Source organism: Mastomys coucha, unplaced genomic scaffold (genome assembly GCF_008632895.1).
Source record: "Mastomys coucha isolate ucsf_1 unplaced genomic scaffold, UCSF_Mcou_1 pScaffold9, whole genome shotgun sequence".
Lineage (NCBI taxonomy): Eukaryota > Metazoa > Chordata > Mammalia > Rodentia > Muridae > Mastomys > Mastomys coucha.
Window position 1 is genome coordinate 2064670 of NW_022196915.1, and position 21611 is coordinate 2086280.

The 21611-nt window shown below is 38.6% G+C and overlaps 3 long non-coding RNA genes across 3 annotated transcripts in view; 1 reads left to right on the forward strand and 2 right to left on the reverse strand.

Annotated features, from left to right (window-relative positions):
- The window catches only part of LOC116084905, a 52651-nt gene extending 43609 nt beyond the window's left edge, over positions 1-9042 (reverse strand). Inside the window, exon 1 of the long non-coding RNA XR_004116315.1 lies at positions 8958-9042. This is a non-coding gene — a long non-coding RNA (uncharacterized LOC116084905). The remainder of the gene's footprint in view (positions 1-8957) is intronic.
- The window catches only part of LOC116084904, a 144358-nt gene extending 132750 nt beyond the window's left edge, over positions 1-11608 (reverse strand). The window contains exon 1 of the long non-coding RNA XR_004116314.1: positions 11319-11608. This is a non-coding gene — a long non-coding RNA (uncharacterized LOC116084904). The remainder of the gene's footprint in view (positions 1-11318) is intronic.
- The window catches only part of LOC116084903, a 102061-nt gene that overhangs the window by 43437 nt on the left and 37013 nt on the right, over positions 1-21611 (forward strand). The gene's annotated exons all lie outside the window — the stretch shown is intronic.

Here is a 21611-nt window from a genome sequence, read left to right on the forward strand (position 1 = left end):
TTTGTAGTTTAAATGCATGGAAAAATGTTGTTTCTCCTGTCACAGGCTGCTTAGACTCAGAACTTAACTTTGAGTTTTCTAGCAACTGGATGTATTTAATGAAATATCCAAAACACACCTCCATGTGTTCTTGCCAAAATAAAGATAACTGAGGTAAATTTAATAATCAAGTTATATGTTTTCAAGGTTTAAGCTTAGGAGGAGTAACTAGAATCAAGCTAAGTTTATGTATTCAAATACATTACACATAGATAGATGGCCCTCAAGCTCCCATACAGGAGTTAGTGAAATGGCTTTTAAAATCATGAAAGCCCAACAGAAGGAGCTGATAGGCTCAGCTACAGCAGAAGGCTATGCTCCAAGCCCAAGCCATAGCAGCTGCCCTGAGGCCAAAGACATCCCTGCAGAGGAAAGGAGGTCTTCCAGACCCTATTCTGCCAGGGTCCAACCTAAGTCAGCTCTGTGAGGGACTTGCTTCAAATGCAACCAGGAAAGACATTGTTCCTTCTGTTGCCTCATCCTGAGGCAGCCCTGCCTGCTATTAACCTGGCTACTAATGCCCCGATTCTGGCTTGCCCTGTATGCCCAGCCATGGAGACCTAGTCTCAGTAGCACAGGCACACACCCCTACAAGCTTAAAGCTCCTTAGCCTGGCAGACTGCTGATGGCTTTTAGACTCAACCACCTCCATCACCTTCACATGGTAATGTCACAGATAGCAGGTAAGTCCATCTCTTTCCTGATGGGCATGGGGACTACCTATTCTGTTTTAACCTCACACTAGGATCCCATGGTCTCATCCCCATCTTCTGTCACAGGGGTGGATGAAACCTGCTCTAATGAAAGGAGTAACATTTTACAGTTCCTTTAGATAAAGAAGCTCATTTTACAATGTCCTACTCCCAGTGATCAACCACCTCATGGTATCTCATGGTGAGTAACTACATAGAAAAAAGGCATAAAGTTTAAAATTTATATAAGGTATGAGAATATAAAACTTCTAAGAAAGTGAGGGTCTAAGAAAGTATTTGAGGTTGGTAAATGCACGTTATGAAGGTTACAGGTTGTGGGGGGAAAACTTGGTTGGTGATAGGAAAGTGCTTTAAGGTATATGGGAGGGATGAAAGTGCTTCAGATTTCTTCCCCTCTTTATGTTCCTGTTGTATATCTGAAATTTATCTTCCTTTAAACTTAAAAAGATTCTTGTAAGCTTCATGGAAGCCACCTTTCACAGGCCAAATGGACTCTAGATAAGTACTGTCAGTTAATAGCCTATTGCCCTCCCCACCTGCCCATTCCTGAGAGCGGGATCTATTCCCTTTTCCCTGGTCCTAAGAACCTCCGCCCCTTCCACACCTACCAAGACCATGGGACTAAAAGTTTCAAATGTACACCCAAGGAAAACGTATTCTCTTAAACTCGTTAACTTTATCTACTGCCCCTATCATTAAGCTGTTCCCTCAGAACCTGCATCCAGAACAGCTCCAAAACAGGTATCCACCAGTAGTCCAGCCCATCTTCACAGATTGCTTCAACTGGGCCTGCACACTCCTACCCCCAAATGGTCCCACAGCCTGGACAGCAATGAATCAAAGAGCTCTTCCTGGACTTAGCCAACATTTCAGCTTTTTGCTTCCCTCCATAATGATGCCCCAATGTCAGCAGGAAGTAGTCATAGACAATTATGTTGTCCCTTATTCATTTATTATTAACAAAAGGCTGAGATATTTTGTCTCATGTATCTTGCAGAATAACCAATCATTGGGGAACAATACCAAATAATAATGTATACTTTTTGATGTCTATGAAGCTCTGACTATAAGCAGGTGCTCTATAGGCCATTAAGTTCTAGGATAATTGGACAAGAGTTGATATGAATATAAAAAGCAAGTTTGGAGGGTGAAAGCTGCATCAGCTAACTCTCCAGATGGCATGGATGCATTCCTAGGAGCTGTGAAGCAAAATCCAGATCCTCTGCCTTCTGCAACATCAAATGTGCTGACCATGGGAACATTGCATTAGCCCCTTTCTAAATACAAACAGGGAAACCCTGGGAACACCTCTCACCATCCATGCCAAAAAAACTCCAGACACCTATACAGGCTAGAAGCTCTACTCATCAAATCTCACTTTGGACCCCTTTCACCTACAACTTTATTAATCAGGGATTTTGAAAAGCAATGTTATAAGACAAATGATAAATGGTACCAGTATGCCACTGATGACATTTGCCTGCCTTATATCATAACTCTTCAAGATATTGTCAGAACCTAGAAAAGAAAGGAGTTCACATGGAATCAAGAAGAGACTTTATTGGGAGAGATAGCATCATACCACTGACAGATGATGGGCCTGGAAGGGAGGGGGTCTCCAATTCTAAAAAGAAGTTTTGCTAGCTCAAGGACTACCATGTACAATGTAATAGAGATCTAAAAGGAAAGAACTTTTAATTCCAGAGTATCCAGAGAGACTGAACATCATAACAGCCATGATGGGATATTGGATGGGAAGCAACAGACTTCCCTTCGATTACAAAAGACAAAGGTTTCTATTCCTAGAAGTGTGGAGAGTGGGGGCAGTGGACCATTTGACAAAGCCTGACCTAGCCTACATAACAGAAGTTGGGAAGGGATTTATAAAGACAAAGTGTAATTCAAGTTTGCCTTACACTTCTCACAACTATGGGAGGAAGAGAGTCTGCAAGGCCACAGCACTCTCTTTACTCAACTCTCTGTTCCAGAGAGAGCTGCAAGGGAAGTGTGGCCTGATGTCTGAGAGAAAAAGGAGTTAGACAGTCTCTTACCTAATGGATATTACCTTTCCTAAGTCCCATAGGAGAGTTTTGTGAAAGATTGATTGATCTACTCCATCCATATCCATGCCACTTGTCTTGTCCCTTTACTGAGCTTCATGATGCAAGAATATATCACAGCTCCATTATTGCTGGGCGAGACCATGTGACTCACCCTGCCAACTGAATTCAAATGGAGGGGTCAGATGTCACTCTAGCTTAGGCTTCTAAAAGCAGTACCTGTTCTTCCTCCCTTTAATCTTGATCACCACTAGTGGTTTTTTGTTTTGTTTTGTTTTGTTTGTTTTTGTTTTTTTGTTTGTTTTTGTTTTTTGTTTTTTCAAGACAGGGTTTCTCTGTGTAGTCCTGCTGGTCCTGGAACTCACTCTGTAGACCAGGCTGGCCTTGAACTCAGAAATCCACCTACCTCTGCCTCCCAAGTGCTGGGATTAAAGGCGTGCGTCACCATGCCCAGCTCACCACTAGTGTTTTTATCTCATGGTGTTTCATATTCAGCTTTATCTATTGATTTGACACAACCTAGATAAGTCTAGCAAGAAGGAATTTCACCTGAGGAATTGCTTTCAGGTGGCATCCTGACTGCTAGTTGATGTAAGAGAGTGTAGTCCACTATGGGCAGTGCCATCCTTAGGCAGGTATGTCTGGACTTTATAAGAAAGTAAGCTAAGCAAGGCAGAGGAAGCAAGGAAATTAGCAGCATTCCTCCAAAGTCTCTGCTTCAGTTCCTACCTTGATATCCTGCCCTGGCTTCCTTCCATGATGGACTATCACCTATAAACTGAAATAAACCCTTTACTACCCAAGTTTCTTTTGTTCATATTATTTTATCAGGAAAAGAAACCAAAAGAAACCAAACCAGGGGTGGAGAGAGAGAGAGAGAGAGAGAGAGAGAGAGAGAGAGAGAGAGAGAGAGAGAGAGAGAGAGCTGTTGTTGGTATATTTAACAAATCCCGGCTAGGGGGTTCCTTCCCACCTTTAACTATTTATGTTCCCAGATGAAAGACACATGCAGTTTTTATATATTAATATGCCTTACACAGCACAATAGCTGGGCAACTACTTACTCTCCATCCTGTCAGAATCTACCTTCTACTGATAACTCCAAGTAACTGATTTCTATGTTCCATTTTGGCTGTCTTTACTCCAGATAGGCAGCCCAGCCCTCTTGGGCACATTTTTTTGACCCAGAGCACAGGGTGCTCTTCTTGCTTATCTATATTATGGTGGCTCTTGTCTCTCTCCTGCACACTCTTCTAAGGCATGACAGTTCTCTCCTTCTTGCTCCTTCCTAGTAGCCACAAGTCCAGGAAACCTAAACCCTGCCTACGTTTCTTCTCTCCAGTTATTTGCTGTGGCATATTTATCTACCAATCAAAATTAACTGAGGGCAGGGTCCTTCAGTGTCTTACATGTGGATTCTCTTGTGCAAACAGTTTTGGGAAACCCAAGTTAACAATTAGAATACAAGCAGCATTAGGCCAAACTCACTACAGAGGGCAATTAAATTTAATCCTTTATGGAACACCTTGGGACACATGATCTGGGCTACAAAACAAAATGTAACCTTAGCCATTGCACTTGTACCTGAACTTTTGGCAAATGACTCTACATTTACAAGATTAAAGCCACACAATGCCTAGGCCATTTGGTCAAAGAAAATTTTCATTTCTAGTCTCTAGCTTTCTGCTTGACAACAAAACCAGATTTTTAATGAGGACACTGGGGCAGGGGTGGGGTTTAAGTGTGGAGAGGGGTAGAGATCAGGGATCAGAAGATTGAGATCAAGTTAGTTGAAAATGCCTGTGATTTGTCCTCCACACAATCTATATGACTCTATATGTTATTTTAATAGTAGTTTCTACAGCCTTGTTATATTTTCCTGTGAATCAATCTCAGCTCATTGTTTTCTAGTCTCTTGGCTGTTCTATGACATGGGGAACCTCACAACCCAAGTTCACCCTGGCTATTTGGCAAATTTATGTTTCAGTCTATGAAAAGGCCATACTCCATCACCCATCCTGCAGGAGCAGAATTCTCATCTTTGGCACTTTCCCTGTTTAGCAAAAAAAAAAATTTTTTCACTCTTCTGTATTTTATAAGAAGCCAAGTTTTCCTGAATTTTAATGCTAATACAATGCACTCAATTTTGACCATATATTCTCACTTATCACCTTATGAAAAGTAAAGGGAACAAAAATAGAAAATAAATTTTTACTATGTTCACTCTAAAATACTTCTGGGTTTCTATATCCTAAAATGTACTAAATAACCAGAGCTACAAAGACAAAAAAAATCTAAGTCTATAATAGAAAGCACACTTACAGACTTATATTTAAGACATTGTACATAAATGCTTCACCCTCACCCCTACTCACACCTCATCATCCTCCATCAAAGATGGAGATGCAGAAGTTGTAGTTTGTAGTCCTTTTTGATCCAGTATTTCCATGTCCTCACTATGTTCCCTCTCCTCCCTTTTAAGATGGTATTGTATTCTGTGCCATTGTATGTAGGAAGTATGCGATCTGCTCATTTAATTTGATTTTCCATAGGAATACAGTAAGTGATTGCCATGAGTGTTGGAAGAGATTTTAAACTTTAGAATTTTAAACAGTGTTGAGACTGTAATAGATTATGGGGACTTTGAAATTGGACTAAGTAAGTGCATTTTTATATTATGATATGACGACAAGCCTGTGATGACCAGGAAGTGGAATGTGATGGTTTAAATAAGAATTGTCCCATAAGCTCATATGTTTGAATGCTTAGTCATCAAGGAGTAGACCAATTTGAGAGAAATTAGAAGGATTAGGAGGTGTAGCCTCATGGCCTTGAGGAAGTGTGTCATTGGATGTAGGCTTTGAGGTTTCAAAACCCAACATAAGGCTGAGTGACCCTCTCTATCTGGATCAGGATGTAACTCTCAGCTAATGTTCTAGCACCTGCCTCCATGCTGCCATGTCCCCCCATCGCCATAATAATAATGGACTAAATCTTTGAAACTCTAAGCAAGATGCCAGTTAAATTCTCTTATCATAGTTGCTGTGATCATAATGTCTCTTCACAGCAATGGAACATTAACTCAGACAGTAGTTGGTTCAAGGGAGCAGGGTATTGCTATAACAGGCCTGACCATGCTGCTTGTTGGGAAAATGTGAAAGATTTTGGGACTTTGCATTAGAAAAGCAGTTGAATACTTGAAATGAGGCCTACTAGGTCATCCTAGTAGGAGAGTACTACTACTAGGATATGCTACTAGTACTAAAGTGGTACTGAGAGTGCTGTGAATCATAAGGGCCCAGCACAAGAAGTTTCAGAAAGGAAGATTAGTGGACAACCGGGTGTTCTTGTGATATTTTGGGAAAATATGTGACTGTTTTCTGCCCCTGTCCTGAATTGTGCCAGAGACTAAATTAAACACTTCCATGTAGCTCTTCTAAGCCTTAACTTTAACTTGTCTTCTATCTCTCTCTCCAAAGCATATGCATGTTTTCCCTGATACTTCTTTCTTTCTTTGTTACTGCCCATGGCTACTTACAAATACCACACTTTTCTTATTTTCTCCTCTGGCAGCTGCCTTCACTCTTGTTTCCCTCTCAAGTATGGTGAAATTGTTCTTGAGTTTCCTTTCAAGTCCATTTTTCGACTCTTTTATTTCTTTTTCTAAGGCCCCAAAGAAGGAAGTCTGATTCCCCATAGCATCTGGCACCTAGTATGGGGCTCTCTAAATTTCCTGGTAATATTAAAAGTCTCCAGCTTTTCTTCCATTATCCCACAAGCTGAGGATATCACCTGATAGCATCTAAAATCCACAGTAGAGATTTCCTCACTAGGTTGTAGCTTGCCTATGTGTTCTTGCCAGTCGACTGTAAAAAAATGTAATAAAACTGTTTCCATGTTAGGATACTTTATTTGAACAAGAGCCATGTTCTGAGCAACAGGTACTCACAGCTTGCTCAGAATTAATTCCTTATTATTTCATCTGAGATAAAATGCAATCTTTCTGTCAATATCATATTCTTATGGACTGTATTTTTCATTCATTTGGTTTGTCCTTTTGCTGAAAACCCATAAACCAGAAAAGTGGAGTCAGGATGTTTACACTCTGTTCCTTGGTTCTGATTTGTGTGACAGGGTTTTTGTTTGTGTTGATTTGTTTGGTTTTGTTTTGTTTTGTTTGGTTTGGTTTGATTTTTTATTTATGCATACAGAAAGTAGAGCTAGCATAAGTCTCAACTCATTTTTAAAATACTTCTTCTATCTGAATCTCAATCTTTTCTTTGAGATTAAAGAGATTTAGCAATGAAGAAACTATTCTAAAAGTTAAGAACTGTAAGCAGAAGTCCCAAGTGGGTTAAAAGAAAGTCCCATTGACCTAAGGTTTACATTGCATAGCTTTACAGGGTTTTGGTCGAAATGTGTTTGTTGTTTGGATTCTCATTCTGCTCTCCTGTTCTATAGTGAGAAAAGTCACAATAAAAAACTGAGAAACCTATTAGAAGCCTGCTGTGTTTACTGCTTTGATTTTCACACAGTGGAGCCAATATGAAATGAAAGATAGAGCAGCGAGGAGAAATTTGAAAGACTTGCAAAACCTCCCAGGTGGAAGTGGAACCACCTAAGGAAAAATGCCCAGCCCAGCAGCACCCTCCCAGCCAAGAGAACTGGAGGCATGAAGGATGCGCTATGTATCAAAGATAGATGATGTCATTATAAAACCTGCTGCAAAAGGGCCATATTTTTACATTGTTTTAATGATTCCATTTAACTTATTCTTTCATCTGAGCAGTGCCTTGAATACTCAGGGGTCAGTTGAAGTAAGAAAAAGCCAAACTAACTCACTAAGTATATTTATTTGGGATTTTCTTTAGTTATTTCTATTATTATACTTATTTTTACATATTTATGTGGGAAACGGATGCACACATGCCACAGAGCACACACAGCGGTCAGATTGTGGGAATCATATTTTTCCTTCCAACATATGGCTCTTAGGAATGGAATTCAGGTCACTAGTCTTCACAGCAAGCTCCTTTACCCACTAAGCCATCTTGCCAGCCCTTATTCATTGTCTCTTGAGGCATTTTGACCAATAGACTGAGAGTCATGCTTAGAAAATATAGTTCATAAATCATAATAAAATTCAGTGTGAGAATTAAGCTTTGAAAAACTTAAGTTGAAATTGATAAACAATGAGACAAAAATTCCTAGGAGTTCCAGAGAGAGCTACTGAATGAGCTCAAAAGATAACTAAAAAATTAAGCAGAAAATTAAAGAAAATATATATTGAACATATGTACTTAGTAATAACTGCATAAGTCTGCCCAATGGCTCATCCCAATACAGTGGCTAAAGACAATGCCAGAGATGGACATGTTTGAAATTTACAGATGCTTTATCTGTTCCATTGGGTTCAAAGTCTTAAACTAGGGAGCTGACAAAAGGTAACTCCATATTACTGGGTGGGGAAAATTGACATTTCTCTAATATGCTGGATAGTTTCATATCAATTTAACACAAGCCAAAGTCATCTGAGAGTAAGAAACCTTAATTTAAAAAAAAATGCTTCCATAAGATCTGGCTTTAAGCAAGGGTGATACCGTACCTGGGCTTGTGGTCCTAGCTTCTAGAAGAAAGCCATCAGGAGCAAGCCAGTAGGAGCAAGCCAGTAAGCAATCCTCCATGTCCTCTGAAACAGCTCCTGCCTCCAGTTTCCTGCCCTGTTTAAGTTCCTGTCCTGGCTTCCTTCCATGATGAACAGTGCTGTGAAGTATAAGCTGAATAAACCTTTCCTCCTGAGTTGATTTGGTTATGTTGTTTCATCACAGCAATAGTGACCCTAACTAAGACACCTAATTTCTTTGAAAGGTTATTTCAAACTAGGAATACACCAGTGGTATAGCTTTAGAAGTGTTAGGCTCTCTTAAATAATCTTCCCAATGAACAGTACATTATTTCTCTAGGAAGATGTACCTCAACACAACTTTGACAAAACTTGTATCTTCTCCCCCCCCCATAATTTTGTTAAGTTTCAATAACTTTCAAGATTGGCCTTGAATAGATGATTCTCCTAACCCAAGGCCAGAGATTTCAGGCATGTTCCATTACCATTCATTTTACCATATTATTTTCAATAAATACTAACATTTGAATAAACTTCTTCTGAGTTTCTCTTTAACCCAGTCCCCTTCCTTCTACTGTTCTTTGTCATGTTCTCCCATCCTTTCTCTCTAGAATACAAAGAATAGACACATGTATATTGTGGTGTTTGTTCTTCACAAATGAAGTTAATTATTCACAGCTTTCCTTAAATTAAGTTAAAATAGTAAAAATTTAAGAACACCATGAAATTCATCTTTCCACATATGTGGGGTTTTTGCTGTTTTTGTTAATGAGTTAGGTCCAAAGGAGCTAACAGAGAAGAGTATAGCTTCCTAGCACTTTAAACAAATTAATTCAACATTGCCAAGTTTTAGATTTCACACAAAAATATGAAACTAATTATAAAGATTATCTTTAGCAAAAAATTGTTACTTAACATCGATGACAGAATTAACATAGAATATTTAGTACAACCTGAACACAGAACATATGGTTGGTAAATATCAGTATCTGTTACCAGTTCTTGGTATGTTCTGAGGTACAGCAATGTTTTCAACCACTCAGAACCATTTGCTCATTTGTCACTCATGTATTGAGCATCTGTTGTGAGCAGGGTTGCAGGCTACTGAGTTAAATAAAACACAAGAGAATGAAAACATCTCTGTTCTCAAGAACTTAAAAATATGTTTGGGAATACAAACCATGACCAGAAAAATCCTCGTATAGGAAGATTCGTCTACAAATCATAGCTACTACAAACTATTTCTTCATGCCCCCAGGACTATCCCTTACTTGGGCAAAAGCTTCTAACAATTACTTCCTAACCATTCTCCCTCCCAACACCCCCATCCCCCACCAATACACACTTTGTTTTTCTTTTATTTTGTTTTGAATTTTTATACAATATATTTTGATCATATTCTTTCATCTCTCCAAATCTTGTCACTCCCTATTTTCCCAACTTCCTGATCTTTCTCTCTCTTCAAAGCAAAAAAAGACAACACATACACACAAGCATACACAAACATGCATGCATGCACACCCATATGAATACATGTTGCAAGTTGTCAGATTTGTGTTGGACATTGAGAAATTACTCCTGAACATGCATCCTGCCCTGGTATGTGTTTGATATACTCTCACTTTATACTCACTTTATTAAAGAAGATGTATTTTCCTCTTCGAGCAGCTATGATCTGCAAATAGGTTCTTGCCTAGGGATGTGACTTGTACCCACTTACCCTTCTCCATATTGAGATTTTCAGTTCTGAGTCTTTATGTTAATTACCATCTATTGAAAGAAGAAGCTTCTCTTATGAAGTTCGATCAAGATACTGATCTATAGGTATTTCAATATGTCATTAAGAATTATTTTATTGTTATGAGTATTTAGCAGAATGCCAGTAGTAGATTTTCTCTTAGAATCAATGACCTATGATGCTCTTGGCATCATTAAAGAGTGTCAGATACAACTTCCCTCTTGTGGAGCAGGCCCTGAATCCAAACAAAAAGGAGTTGGTTACTCCCATAATGTTTGTACCACTATTGCATGAGTAGGTAAAACTTGCAGGCAGGTCATCATTGTAGCTCATAGGTTTTTTTTCATCTAGGTTAGACTAAGTAAGGATTACTCTTCTCTCCCAATAGGATGTTAGTAGCTTTTAGCACCATGAATTATTCTCCATATGGATAAGCTGAAGGAAGATGTTCTTTATGTCTTCTTGGGGGAAAAAAATAACAGACAATCTACAAAGCCGTAGGAGTTTCTACATTCTTTCTACCTGTATGTCACTTGTTCTCCCCTGACTAAAGGCCAGTTTAACCCTGGTAGCTGCAGAAAATATTCAATTACTTTTTAAATTGATTGAGAGACTTATAGATATGAAAGACAGATCTTCTGAAGACAGAAATGCTTCCAAACTTGAGCTATGTACCAGACAGACAATAAAAGATTTTGCACATGCTCTCACTTAACTTTAAAACCCCATTTCACAGTGTAGGTGCAAATGTTTCCACTTTACAAGTGAGGCTCAGAGTGAATAGACAGTGAGCCCAACTCCACATAGTAAATGTTGCACAGTCTTTTATTCAGCACTGACAGATTAATTCAGTCCTGCCCTAGGGAGATATTAACAAGCTACAGGTTAGCCCTGCTTACCAGTTGCTTCTTTATAGTCTGAGAAGTAAATAGCGGTGAGTAGTAGAAGTAGAAGGGCAATAGTCTTTCTTAGCACATAAAAACTACATGAAACACAGATGTTCAATGTGGTAGTTTGAATAAAAATGGTCCCCATAGACCCATAGGGAATGGTACAATTAAGAGGTGTGGCCTTGTTGGAGAAATTACATTGGCGAGGGATGTGCTTTTAAGGTTTTAGAAGCTTAATCACACCTAGCTACTTACTGTTCTTTTCTCTGCTGCCTGTAGATTGAGATGTAAAATTCTCAGCTCCCTCTCCAGCATCATGTCTACCTGCATGCCACCACACTTACCAGCAAGACAATAGTGGTCTAAACCTCTGAACTGTTGTAAGAGTCCATGATACCCTGGATCAAATAGTATGCAAACTCAAAGAGTGTTTTATGCTGTAGAAATCCAGAATCTACAAAGATGGAAAGACTTTGAAGTGAGATCGAAAGCTCAGTTTAAAGCACATTAGGAGAATTCTAGGGAGGAGTAGGTGATCTCTATATTAACCGTGGCTCTATCTCTAGGGACATTCCAGAACCATTGCTGTGGCCTGAGGGGCTAGAAACTGTTGCTAGGGAAGTCTGAAAACTGCTGCTGACCCATTATCTTTGCCTCAGGTCAGATGGTAGGGCAGCTTCTGATGCTTGGACTTCCCAAAACTTGCCCAGTTCTTGGAAACAGAGATTTAGGCCTAGTCTACTGAACTGTCAATTTGAAGCCTATCATGGAGTCAGCCTAACTTTCTCATTTCGTCCTTCAATTTTGGGCCATCTGGAATCCTTGAGATGTTTTTATGAGATAGTATTGTTATTTGAGAATCATCAATTGAATGCTGGAAATTCAGTTTTTTAAACAAACCTAATTGAAGCATTGACTATGCAGAGACCACAAGTTGAAGCTAATATCAGTAGGATAAGAGGACCAGTCAGGGAAAAGACAAGGATGGTCAGCCAAGGAGACCAGTTGAACAGGATCCCATACCAACCTGTGACTGTTTTCTTTCTATTCTTCTATTTTATAGTCTCTTTCTGACTTCAGCCAATGATTCTTTGAATATCCCAGAGTGGTCAATATAGAAACAAAATTCCTCACCTAAGAATTTCATGAATTCACTGTTTTGAATAGCTGAGTATTACTCCATTGTGTAAATGTACCACATTTTCTGTATCCATTCCTCTGTTGAGGGACATCTGGGTTGGTTCCAGTTTCTGACTATTATAAAAAAGGCTTCTATGAAAATAGTGTAGCATGTGTCCTTATTACATGTTGGAGCATTTTCTAGGTATGTGCCCAGAAGTGCTATTTCTAGGGCTTCAGGTAGTACTATGTCAAATTTTCTAAAGAACTATCAAACTGATTTACAAAGAGCTTGTACCAGATTCCAATCCCACCAACAATGGAGGAGTGTTCCTCTTTTTCCACATCTTCACCAGCATCTGCTGTCACCTGAGTGTTTGAGCTTAGCCATTCTGACAGGTGTGAGGTGGAATCTCAGGGTTGTTTTGATTTTCATTACCCTGATGACTAAAGAAGTTGAACATTTCTCTAGGTACTTCTCAGCCATTCGGTATTCCTCAGTTGAGAATTCTTTGTTTAGCACCCTACTTTTTAATAGGGTTATTAGTTTTGCTGTACTTTAACTTTGTAAGCTCTTGTATATATTGGATATTAGCCTTCTATAAGATGTAGGGTTGGTAAATATCTTTTCCTAATTTGTGGGTTGTCATTTTGTCCTATTGACAGTATCCTTTGCCTTACAGAAGTTTTGCAATTTTATGAGGTCCCATTTGTTGAATCTTGATCTTACAGCATAAGCCATTGGTGTTCTGTTCAGGAAATTTTCTCCTGTGCCCACCTGCTCTAAGATCTTCCCCACTTTCTTTTCTATTAGTTTCAGTGTATCTGGTTTTATATGGAGGTTCTTGATCCACTTGGACTTGAGCTTTGTACAAGGAGGTAAGAATGCATCAATTTGTGTTTTTCTACATGGGAACTGCCAGTTGAATTAGTACCATTTATTGAAAATGCTGTCCTTTTTTCCACTGGGTGGTTTTTACTTCTTTGTCACAGATCAAGTGACTATAGGTGTGTGGGTTCATTTCTGGGTCTTCAATTCTATTCTATTGATCTAACTACCTGTCTCTGTACCAACACCATGTAGCTTTTATTACAATTGCTCTCTAGTACAGCTTGACATCAGGGATGGTGATTTTTTAATAATTGAGAATAGTTTTTGATATCCTGGGTTTTTTGTTATTCCAGATAAATTTGCAAATTGTTCTAACTCTATGAAGAATTGAGTTGGAATTTTGATGGGGATTGCACTGAATCTGTAGATTGATTTCAGCAAGATGGCCAATTTTACTATATTAACTCTGCCAATCCATGATCATGGGAGATTTTTCCATCTTCTGAGATCTTCTTTGATTTCTTTCTTCAGGGACTTGAATTTCTTGTTGTACAGATATTTAATTTGCTTAGTTGGAGCTACACCAAGGTATTTTATATTACTTGTGACTATTGTGAAGGATGTTGCCTCCCTAATTTCTTTCTCAGCCTTTTTATCCTTTGAGTATAGGAAGGCTGCTGATTTGTTTGAGTTAATTTTATATCTAGCTGCTTTGCTGAAGTTGTTTATCAGCTGTAGGAGTTCTCTGGTGAAAATTTTTTGGGTCACTTAAGTATACTAACATATAATCTGCAAATAGTGATAATTTGACTTCTTCCTTTCCAATTACTTCCCTTTGATCTCCTTTTGTTCTATAATTACTCTGGCTAAGACTTCAAATACTATATTGGATAGGTAGGGAGAGAATGTGCAGCCTTGTCTAGTCCCTGATTTTAGTAGGATTGCTTCAAGATTCTCTCAATTTAGTTTGATGTTGGCTACTGGTTTGCTATATATTGCTTTTACTATTTTTAGACATGAGCCGTGAATTCCTGATCTTTCAAAGACTTTTATCATGAAGGGGTGTTGGATTTTATCAAATGCTTTCTCAGTATCTAATGAGATGATCATATGGTTTTTTTCTTTGAGTTTATTTACGTAGTGGATTACATTGATGGATTTCTGTATATTGAACCATCCCTGGGATGAAGCCTACTTGATCATGGTGAATGATCGTTTTGATGTGTTCTTGAAGAATTTTATTGAGTATTTTTGCATTGATATTCATAAGGGAAATTGGTCTGAAGTTCTCTTTCTTTGTTGGGTCTTTGTGTGGTTTAGATATCAGATTAATTGTGGCTTTATGGAATGAATTGGGTAGTATTCCTTCTTTTTCTATTTTGTGAACTAGTTTGGAGAGTATTTGTTTTAGGTCTTCTCTGAAGATCTTATAGAACTCTGCACTAACCCCATCTAGTCCTGGGCTTATTTTGGTTGGGAGATTTTAATGTTTGTTTGTATTTCTTTAGGGATTATGGGACTATTTAGGTTGTTTATCTAATCCTGGTTTAACTTTGGTACCTGGTATCTCTCTAGAAAGTTGTCCATTTCATCCAGATTTTCCACTTTTGTTGAGTATAAGCTTTTGTAATCAGATTTGATGTTTTTTTTTTTTTAAATTTTTCAGTTTCTGTTATTATATCTCTCTTTTCATTTCTGATTTTGTTAATTTTGGTACTGTCACTATGCCCTCTGGTTAGTCTGGCTAAGGGTTTATCTATTTTGTTGATTTTCTCAAAGAGCCAGCTCCATGTTTTATTGATTCTTTTGTATAGTTCTTTTTGTTTCTACGTGGTTGATTTCAGCCCTGAGTTTGATCATTTCCTGCTGTCTACTTCTCTTGGATGTATTTGCTTCTTTTTATTCTAGAGTTTTCAGACATGCTGTCAAGCTGCTAGTGCATGCTCTCTACAGTTTCTTTTTCATGGCTTCATTTTCATTAAACTCTAAAGAGTCTTTAATTTCTTTCTTTCTTTATTCCTTGACCAAGTTATCATTGAGTGGGGCATTGTTCAGCTTTCATATGTATCTGGGCTTTCTATTGTTTATGTTGTTATTGAAGACCAGTCTTAGTCTGTGGTGATTTGATAGGAGGCATGGGATTATTTCAATCTTCTTGTATCTGTGGAGACCTATTTTATGCCTGAGTATATAGTCGATTTTGGAAAAGGTTAATTGAGGTGCTGAGAAGAAGGTATATTCTTTTGTTTTAGGATAAAATGTTTTATTGATAGTTGTTAAATCCATGTCTTTCATAACTTCTGCTAGTTTCACTCTGTCTCTGTTTAGTTTTTGTTCCATGATCTGTCCATTGATGAGAGTGGTGTATTAAAGGTCTCCCACAATTATTGCATGAGGTGCAATGTATGCTTTGAGCTTTAATAAAGTTTCTTTTATAAATGTGGGTGTCCTTGCATTAGGAGAACAGTTTTTCCAAATTGAGAGTTCTTGGTAGATTTTTCCTTTGATGAGTATGAAGTGTCCTTCTTATCCTTTTTGATAACTTTAGGCTGAAAGTCAATTTTATTTGACTTTAGAACAGCTACTCCGGCTTGTTTCTTGGAATCATTTGCTTGGAGAATTGTTTTCCAGTCTTTTACTCTGATATAGTGTCTGTCTTTGTCACTGAGGTAGGTTTCCTTTATGCAGCAAAATGTTATGTTCTGTATATGTATCCACTTTGTTAGTCTGTGTCTTTTTATTGGGGAATTAGATCCATTGATATTAAGAGATATTAAGGAAAAGTGATTGTTGCTTCCTGTTATTTTTGTTGTTAAAGGTGGAATTATGTTTATGTGGCTATCTTCTTTTTGGTTTGTTAAACGAAGATTATTTTCTTGATTTTTCTAGGGTGTAGTTTGCCTCCTTGTGTTGGAGCTTTCCATTTATTATCATTTGAAGGGATAGATTTGTGGAAAAATATTGTATAAATTTGTGTTTGTCATGGAATATCTTGCTTTCTCCATCTATAATAATTGATAGTTTTGCTGGGTATAGTAGCCTGGGCTGGCATATGTGTTCTTGTAGGGTCTGTATGATATCTGCCCAGGATCCTCTGGCTTTTATATTCTCTGGCAAGAAATATGGTGTGATTCTGATATGCCTGCCTTTATATGTTACTTGACCTTTCCCCCTTACTGCTTTTAATATTCTTTCTTTGCTTTGCGCCTTTGGTGTTTTGATTATCATGTGACAGGAGGAATTTCTTTTCAGGTTCAATCTATTTGGAGTTCTGTGGGCTTCTTGTATTTTCATGGGCATCTCTTTCTTTAGGTTAGAGAAGTTTCTTCTATAATCTTGTTGAAGCTATTTACTGGCCTTTTAAATTGGGAATCTTCACTCTCTTCTATACCTACTATCTGTTGCAGGATGCAATAAAAATATGAATATACCGTGCAAACCCATTTCTCGCTGGTCCATGTTTTTAAACCGGGTATTGAACAGCATCATGCCCTGGAGGGCTCTTATTATTCTCTCCCACCTATTAAAAACATCTTCCTCACATGCAACTCTTTACACACTGCCACAATCATTTACCTAAATAGCACCTAAGACCCAGTAAGTAAAGCATGACTCTTAAGGCCTTAATATCCAATCAGATTTTTATAATAATAAAATCACAATTTACAAGATGCCAATATAATAATTTCAGAACCAAATAAAAAGACAATATTCTAACCCAATTAATCTATTTTGTAAGAACCTTTGTTTGGTTGTATAACCTTGTGGGGTCTGGCTCATCCTCATCATCTCTCTCCATGATGACAACCTCTCCTCTTGCTCCTCTGACCTTTTTCCTCCTCCAACTCTAGCTCCACCTCTCTATTCCTGTCCAGTCACAGTTCTGTCACTGCCCTAATGTGATTGGACAGAGAAAATGCTGTAGCAACTATCCTTAGGGTTGGTCTTGTCATTGTGTCCTGGATTTTCTGGATGTTTTTTGTTAGGAGCTTTTTGCATTTTGCATTTTCTTTGAGTGTTATGTCAATGTTTTCTATGGTATCTTCTGCATCAGTGATTCTCTCATTTATCTCTTGTATTCTGTTGGTGATGCTTGCATCTATGACTCTTTGTGGGGCGGTGGTCTGTGCAGGCAACCTGGTACCAGTTCAGTAAGAGGTCTGGAACCCTGAAGACCTAGTGGGTAGTAATTTCTCCCTGCATGGGATGCAAAGTGTTCAACCATGCCTCCTGGGTCTCTGGCTCCTGTTTCAGTCACAACCCCCAAGAGGTACCCACAGGAAAGGTGTGTGATATTGGTCATGTATTTGCAGCACCAAGCCTTCTTATATGCAAATAAAGATTCCCTAAGCTCTCAGTCCAAACCAATGAGAAATACCTGCTGTTGAAATCTGAATCATCCCCAAAACTGTATATAAATCCTATCCAAGAAATTAAAGGTGTGCAAAAGATCTACCCCATTGTCTGAACCTTTTGTTCTGAGAGCTGTAACACTTGGGAAAGATGTCTACTCTCTCAAAACATGGCCTGAAGCTGTACTACATACCTAACTGGCTAGTCAGCCTCTTGTCAGCCCAGCCCGATCTGACTCAGTGCACGGTGACTTGGAGCAAGTGAGTGGCCTGGAAGACACAGCAGAGACAGAGGTGGCCTGTGCTTTCTTCCTTTGTCAGAGCTCTCTCACCAGGCCAGGCCAGTGGAAAGCCTCTGGCACACAGGCCCACAACTCTCTCTCTCTCTCTCTCTCTCTCTCTTTCTCTCTCTCTCTCTCTCTCTCTCTCTCTCTCTCTCTCTCTCTCTCTCTCTCTCTCTCTCTCTCTCTCTCTCTCTCTCTCTCTCTCTCTCTCTTGTTCTTTTTGTTTTTTTCAAGACAGAGTTTCTCTGTGTAGCCCTGGCTGTCCTGGAACTCACTCTATAGACCAGGCTGGCCTCGAACTCAGAAATCCACCTGCCCCTGCCTCCCAAGTGCTAGGATTAAAGGTATGCACCACCACTGCCTGGTAAAGATTTATTTATTTATTATATGTAAGTATACTGTAGCTGTCTTCAGTCACCCCAGAATAGGGCATTAGATCTCACTTCCTATGGTTGTGAGCCACCAGGTGGTTGCTGAGAATTGAACTCAGGACCTTCAGAGGAGCAGTCAGTGCTCTTAACCTCTGAGCCATCTCTCCAGCCTGCCCTGATCTCTTTCCTAAGTTTTTCTATCTCCAGTATTGTCTCCCTATGTGATTTCTTTATTGTTTCTACTTCTATTTTTGTATTCTGGATGGTTTTGTTCAATTCCTTCACCAGTTGATTGTGTTTTCCTATAATTCTTTAAGGGATATCTGTGTTTCCTTTTTAAGGGCTTCTAGCTGTTTACTTGTGTTCTCTTGTATTTCTTTAAGGGAATTATTTATGTCCTTCTTAAAATTCTCTATCAGTATCATGAAATGTGATTTTAAATCCAAATCTTGCTTTTCTGGTGTGTTGGGAAATACACCCACCAGGGAGGGTATATAAGATGTCAATGGGGGAGACAAAAAGTTTCTAGCCCTATATAAGGCATAAGGTAGGAGGTATACCGAGTCATGCCAGTTTCAAGAGTTAATTCAGTCAAGATCTCCGAATTTATACTCTAATTTATACTCTCTACTTGCCCTGAACTCTGGGGTCTATGTGCAAAATGTAATTTCTAATTGGTCCCCAGAACCTATACTAGAAAATGAGCTACATAAGAGATAAATCAAGGACTCGCTGTTGTGGAAGAACTAGGTTCTGATGATGCCAAGTAGCCTTGGTTTCTGTTGGTCAGCTTCTTGTGCTTGCCTTTCACCATCTGGTTATCTCTGGTATTAGTTGGTCTTGCTGTCTCTGGCTGGAGCTTGTCCCTCTTATGAGCCTGCAAGCCTGTGTCAGCAATCCTGGGAGACCAGCCATCTCCTGGCAGAACCTGTGTACAGAGGGCTGTGTAACAGCATTAGCTCAGGGTGCAGATGGCAACCAGAAGGCATTATTATGTCTCTTAACCCATTCTTTGTCATCTGGTTCAAAGAAATGGGGGTTAGCGAGAGGAGCAGATTCATAAACCTGGTAGATTGCAAACCAGATTTGCTTCTGTAGCCTATGGAGGACTTCCACAGATTTAAAAAACTTGTGCTGGTCATATTCAGCTAAGATATCTGACTGGACATTAAGCAGCATGGGAGGGTATATAAGATGTCAATGGGGAGAGACAAAAACTTTCTAGCCCTATATAAGGCATAAGGTAGGAGGTATACCCAGTCATGCCAGTTTCAAGAGTTAATTCGGTCAAGATCTCCTTCAGTCTAATTTATACTCTCTACTTGCCCTGAACTCTGGGGTCTATGTGCACAATGTAATTTCTAATTGGTCCCCAGAACCTATACTAGAAAATGAGCTACATAAGAGATGAATTCTTGTCCATTGTCAGACTGAAGCAGTGTAGGCAATCCATATCTGGGTATGGTGTCTTTGAGAAGCTTCTTTGGCACTATATTGTCAGTCTCCTTCTTTGTAGAGTAGGCTTCTACCCATCCTAAAAAGGTACCTTTAAAACCTAGCAAGCACTTTTATCCATATGTTCCTAGGTTTATTCCTTATAATCTATTTTCCAATTAGCCTCTGGCTGTTGACCCCTAATTCTGGTTCCTGGATTGGTTCCTTGAATGGGGCCTGTGGAGTTCACAGCCTGGCAGGTGGCACAGGCCTGAGATTGCCCCACCAACCAAGTATCCTAATTCAAATACCTTGGCCCTCACAGCAATTCATTCAGTTTCCAGTGATCATGTGTGAAGCTTGATGAATCTGATGAATGAGTTGCTTAGCAAACTTGTTAGGTAGTATTGTACAGTCTTCAGAAGACAGCAACTATCTGTCTCTTCTGTAAACTCCCCAACGTTTCACCTGATATTGTTTGTCTTCAGTAGTATATTCTGACTGTATTTGGACAGCAGTATATTTCTGACTGTTTTTAAAAGTATAAATGTGTTCTGCATGCCTTGGCTATAGATTATTGACTTATAAGTTATTGGGTATAATTAAAAATTTGTAACATTGGTAACAAAAAGTTGGCTTAAAACTGGTAACTCAGGGTTCGAGTCATTCAGACAACGTGGCATGAGCTCATGGGAAACAGGTCTCTAAAGATACATCTAAATTGGGTAATATTTTATGTAATTCTTATCCTAGAAACCAGACTTATAAAAGATAGGGTTTAAAGCAGTGCCTCTTTGAGGCCTTGGAGGGTACACTGTCATGTTTTCGTGTGTAGGGACTGGCAGCCAAACGTCACAGCATGTGGATGATTCACTGTCATGTTTTCATGTGTAGGAACTGGCATCCAAACTTCGTAGCATGTGGATGATTCACTTGGTGTTTTGGAGAGGCTGGATTGATTGCTGGAAGTTGAGTTTTGCTTTCCAAAGTTATGGTTGTGCTCTGGTGTTTCAAGGCAAACTTAAAAATTACAGTTTAATTGCCTGTGTTCCATTGGCTGCAATTTGATCACAGGCTCAGCATTCTTACTCGCCCATATTTGTAATTAAGAAAAAATTCTGGCAAGTAGAGATTGATGCAGGGTTTGTGAAGGGTTGACAAGGCTATGGAACTTGTGGAGGCAAAACAGCCTAGCTTGGCTACCACAGCTGCCATTCCAGGAAATGCATATAGAATTATTATGGATTTAGAGAATTGTTTTTATATTATTCCTTTGCATCCTGATGGTTGTAAAGGGTTTGCTTTTAGTGAGTTTGTTATTTTAAAGAACTCATGAAGTGATATCAGTGGACAGTTTTGCCTTAAAGAATGGCTAAAAACCTTTCATTATGCAAAAAAATTTTTTTTTACTCCTTCAATACAAGAAGTTAGGACTTTGGAATCTTCCAGTGTATATTCATTATATGGATGGTATTTTATTAGCTGATCCCTTTGAAGGAGTTTTACTACAAGCCTTTGCTCTTATACAATGACCTTTAAAATTTTAGGGAGTGGTTGTTCCAGAAAAGATTCACAGGCAATAACTTTCTCAATATTTAGAAAATCAGTTATATCTTAAACTAATTGTGGCATAGAAAAGTTAAATAAGTAAATTTACTTACTTTAAATGATTTTCAAAAGTTGTTAGGAGATATTAATTGGCTAAGACCTCATTTTAAGCTTACTACAAGAGAACTTAAACTTCTGTCTGATATTCTCAGGGGGGATGCAAATCCTAATTCCACTCGACAATTAACTGATGAGGGAAGAATAGCTTTAAAGAAAGTAGAGGAAGCTATTAGCCTTCAACATATGCATTATATAGATTATGATCAATTGTTGGCTGTTTGTGTTTTTACTACTTTCTCATGTGCTCACGGAAGTTCTTTGGCAAAGGAGACCATTAATATGGATTCATCTAAAAAGAAAGTTTTAACACCCCATTATGAAGCTGTTGCTGTGTTAATACAGAATTGTAGGATAGAAATATGAAAACGTTTTGGGAAAGAACCTGATGAAATATTCCATATTCCAAATATCAGTTAAATTGGTTATTGCAAAATACTGATATGCCTATTGCATGTGCAAACTTTCTGACAAAATTGATAATCATTGTC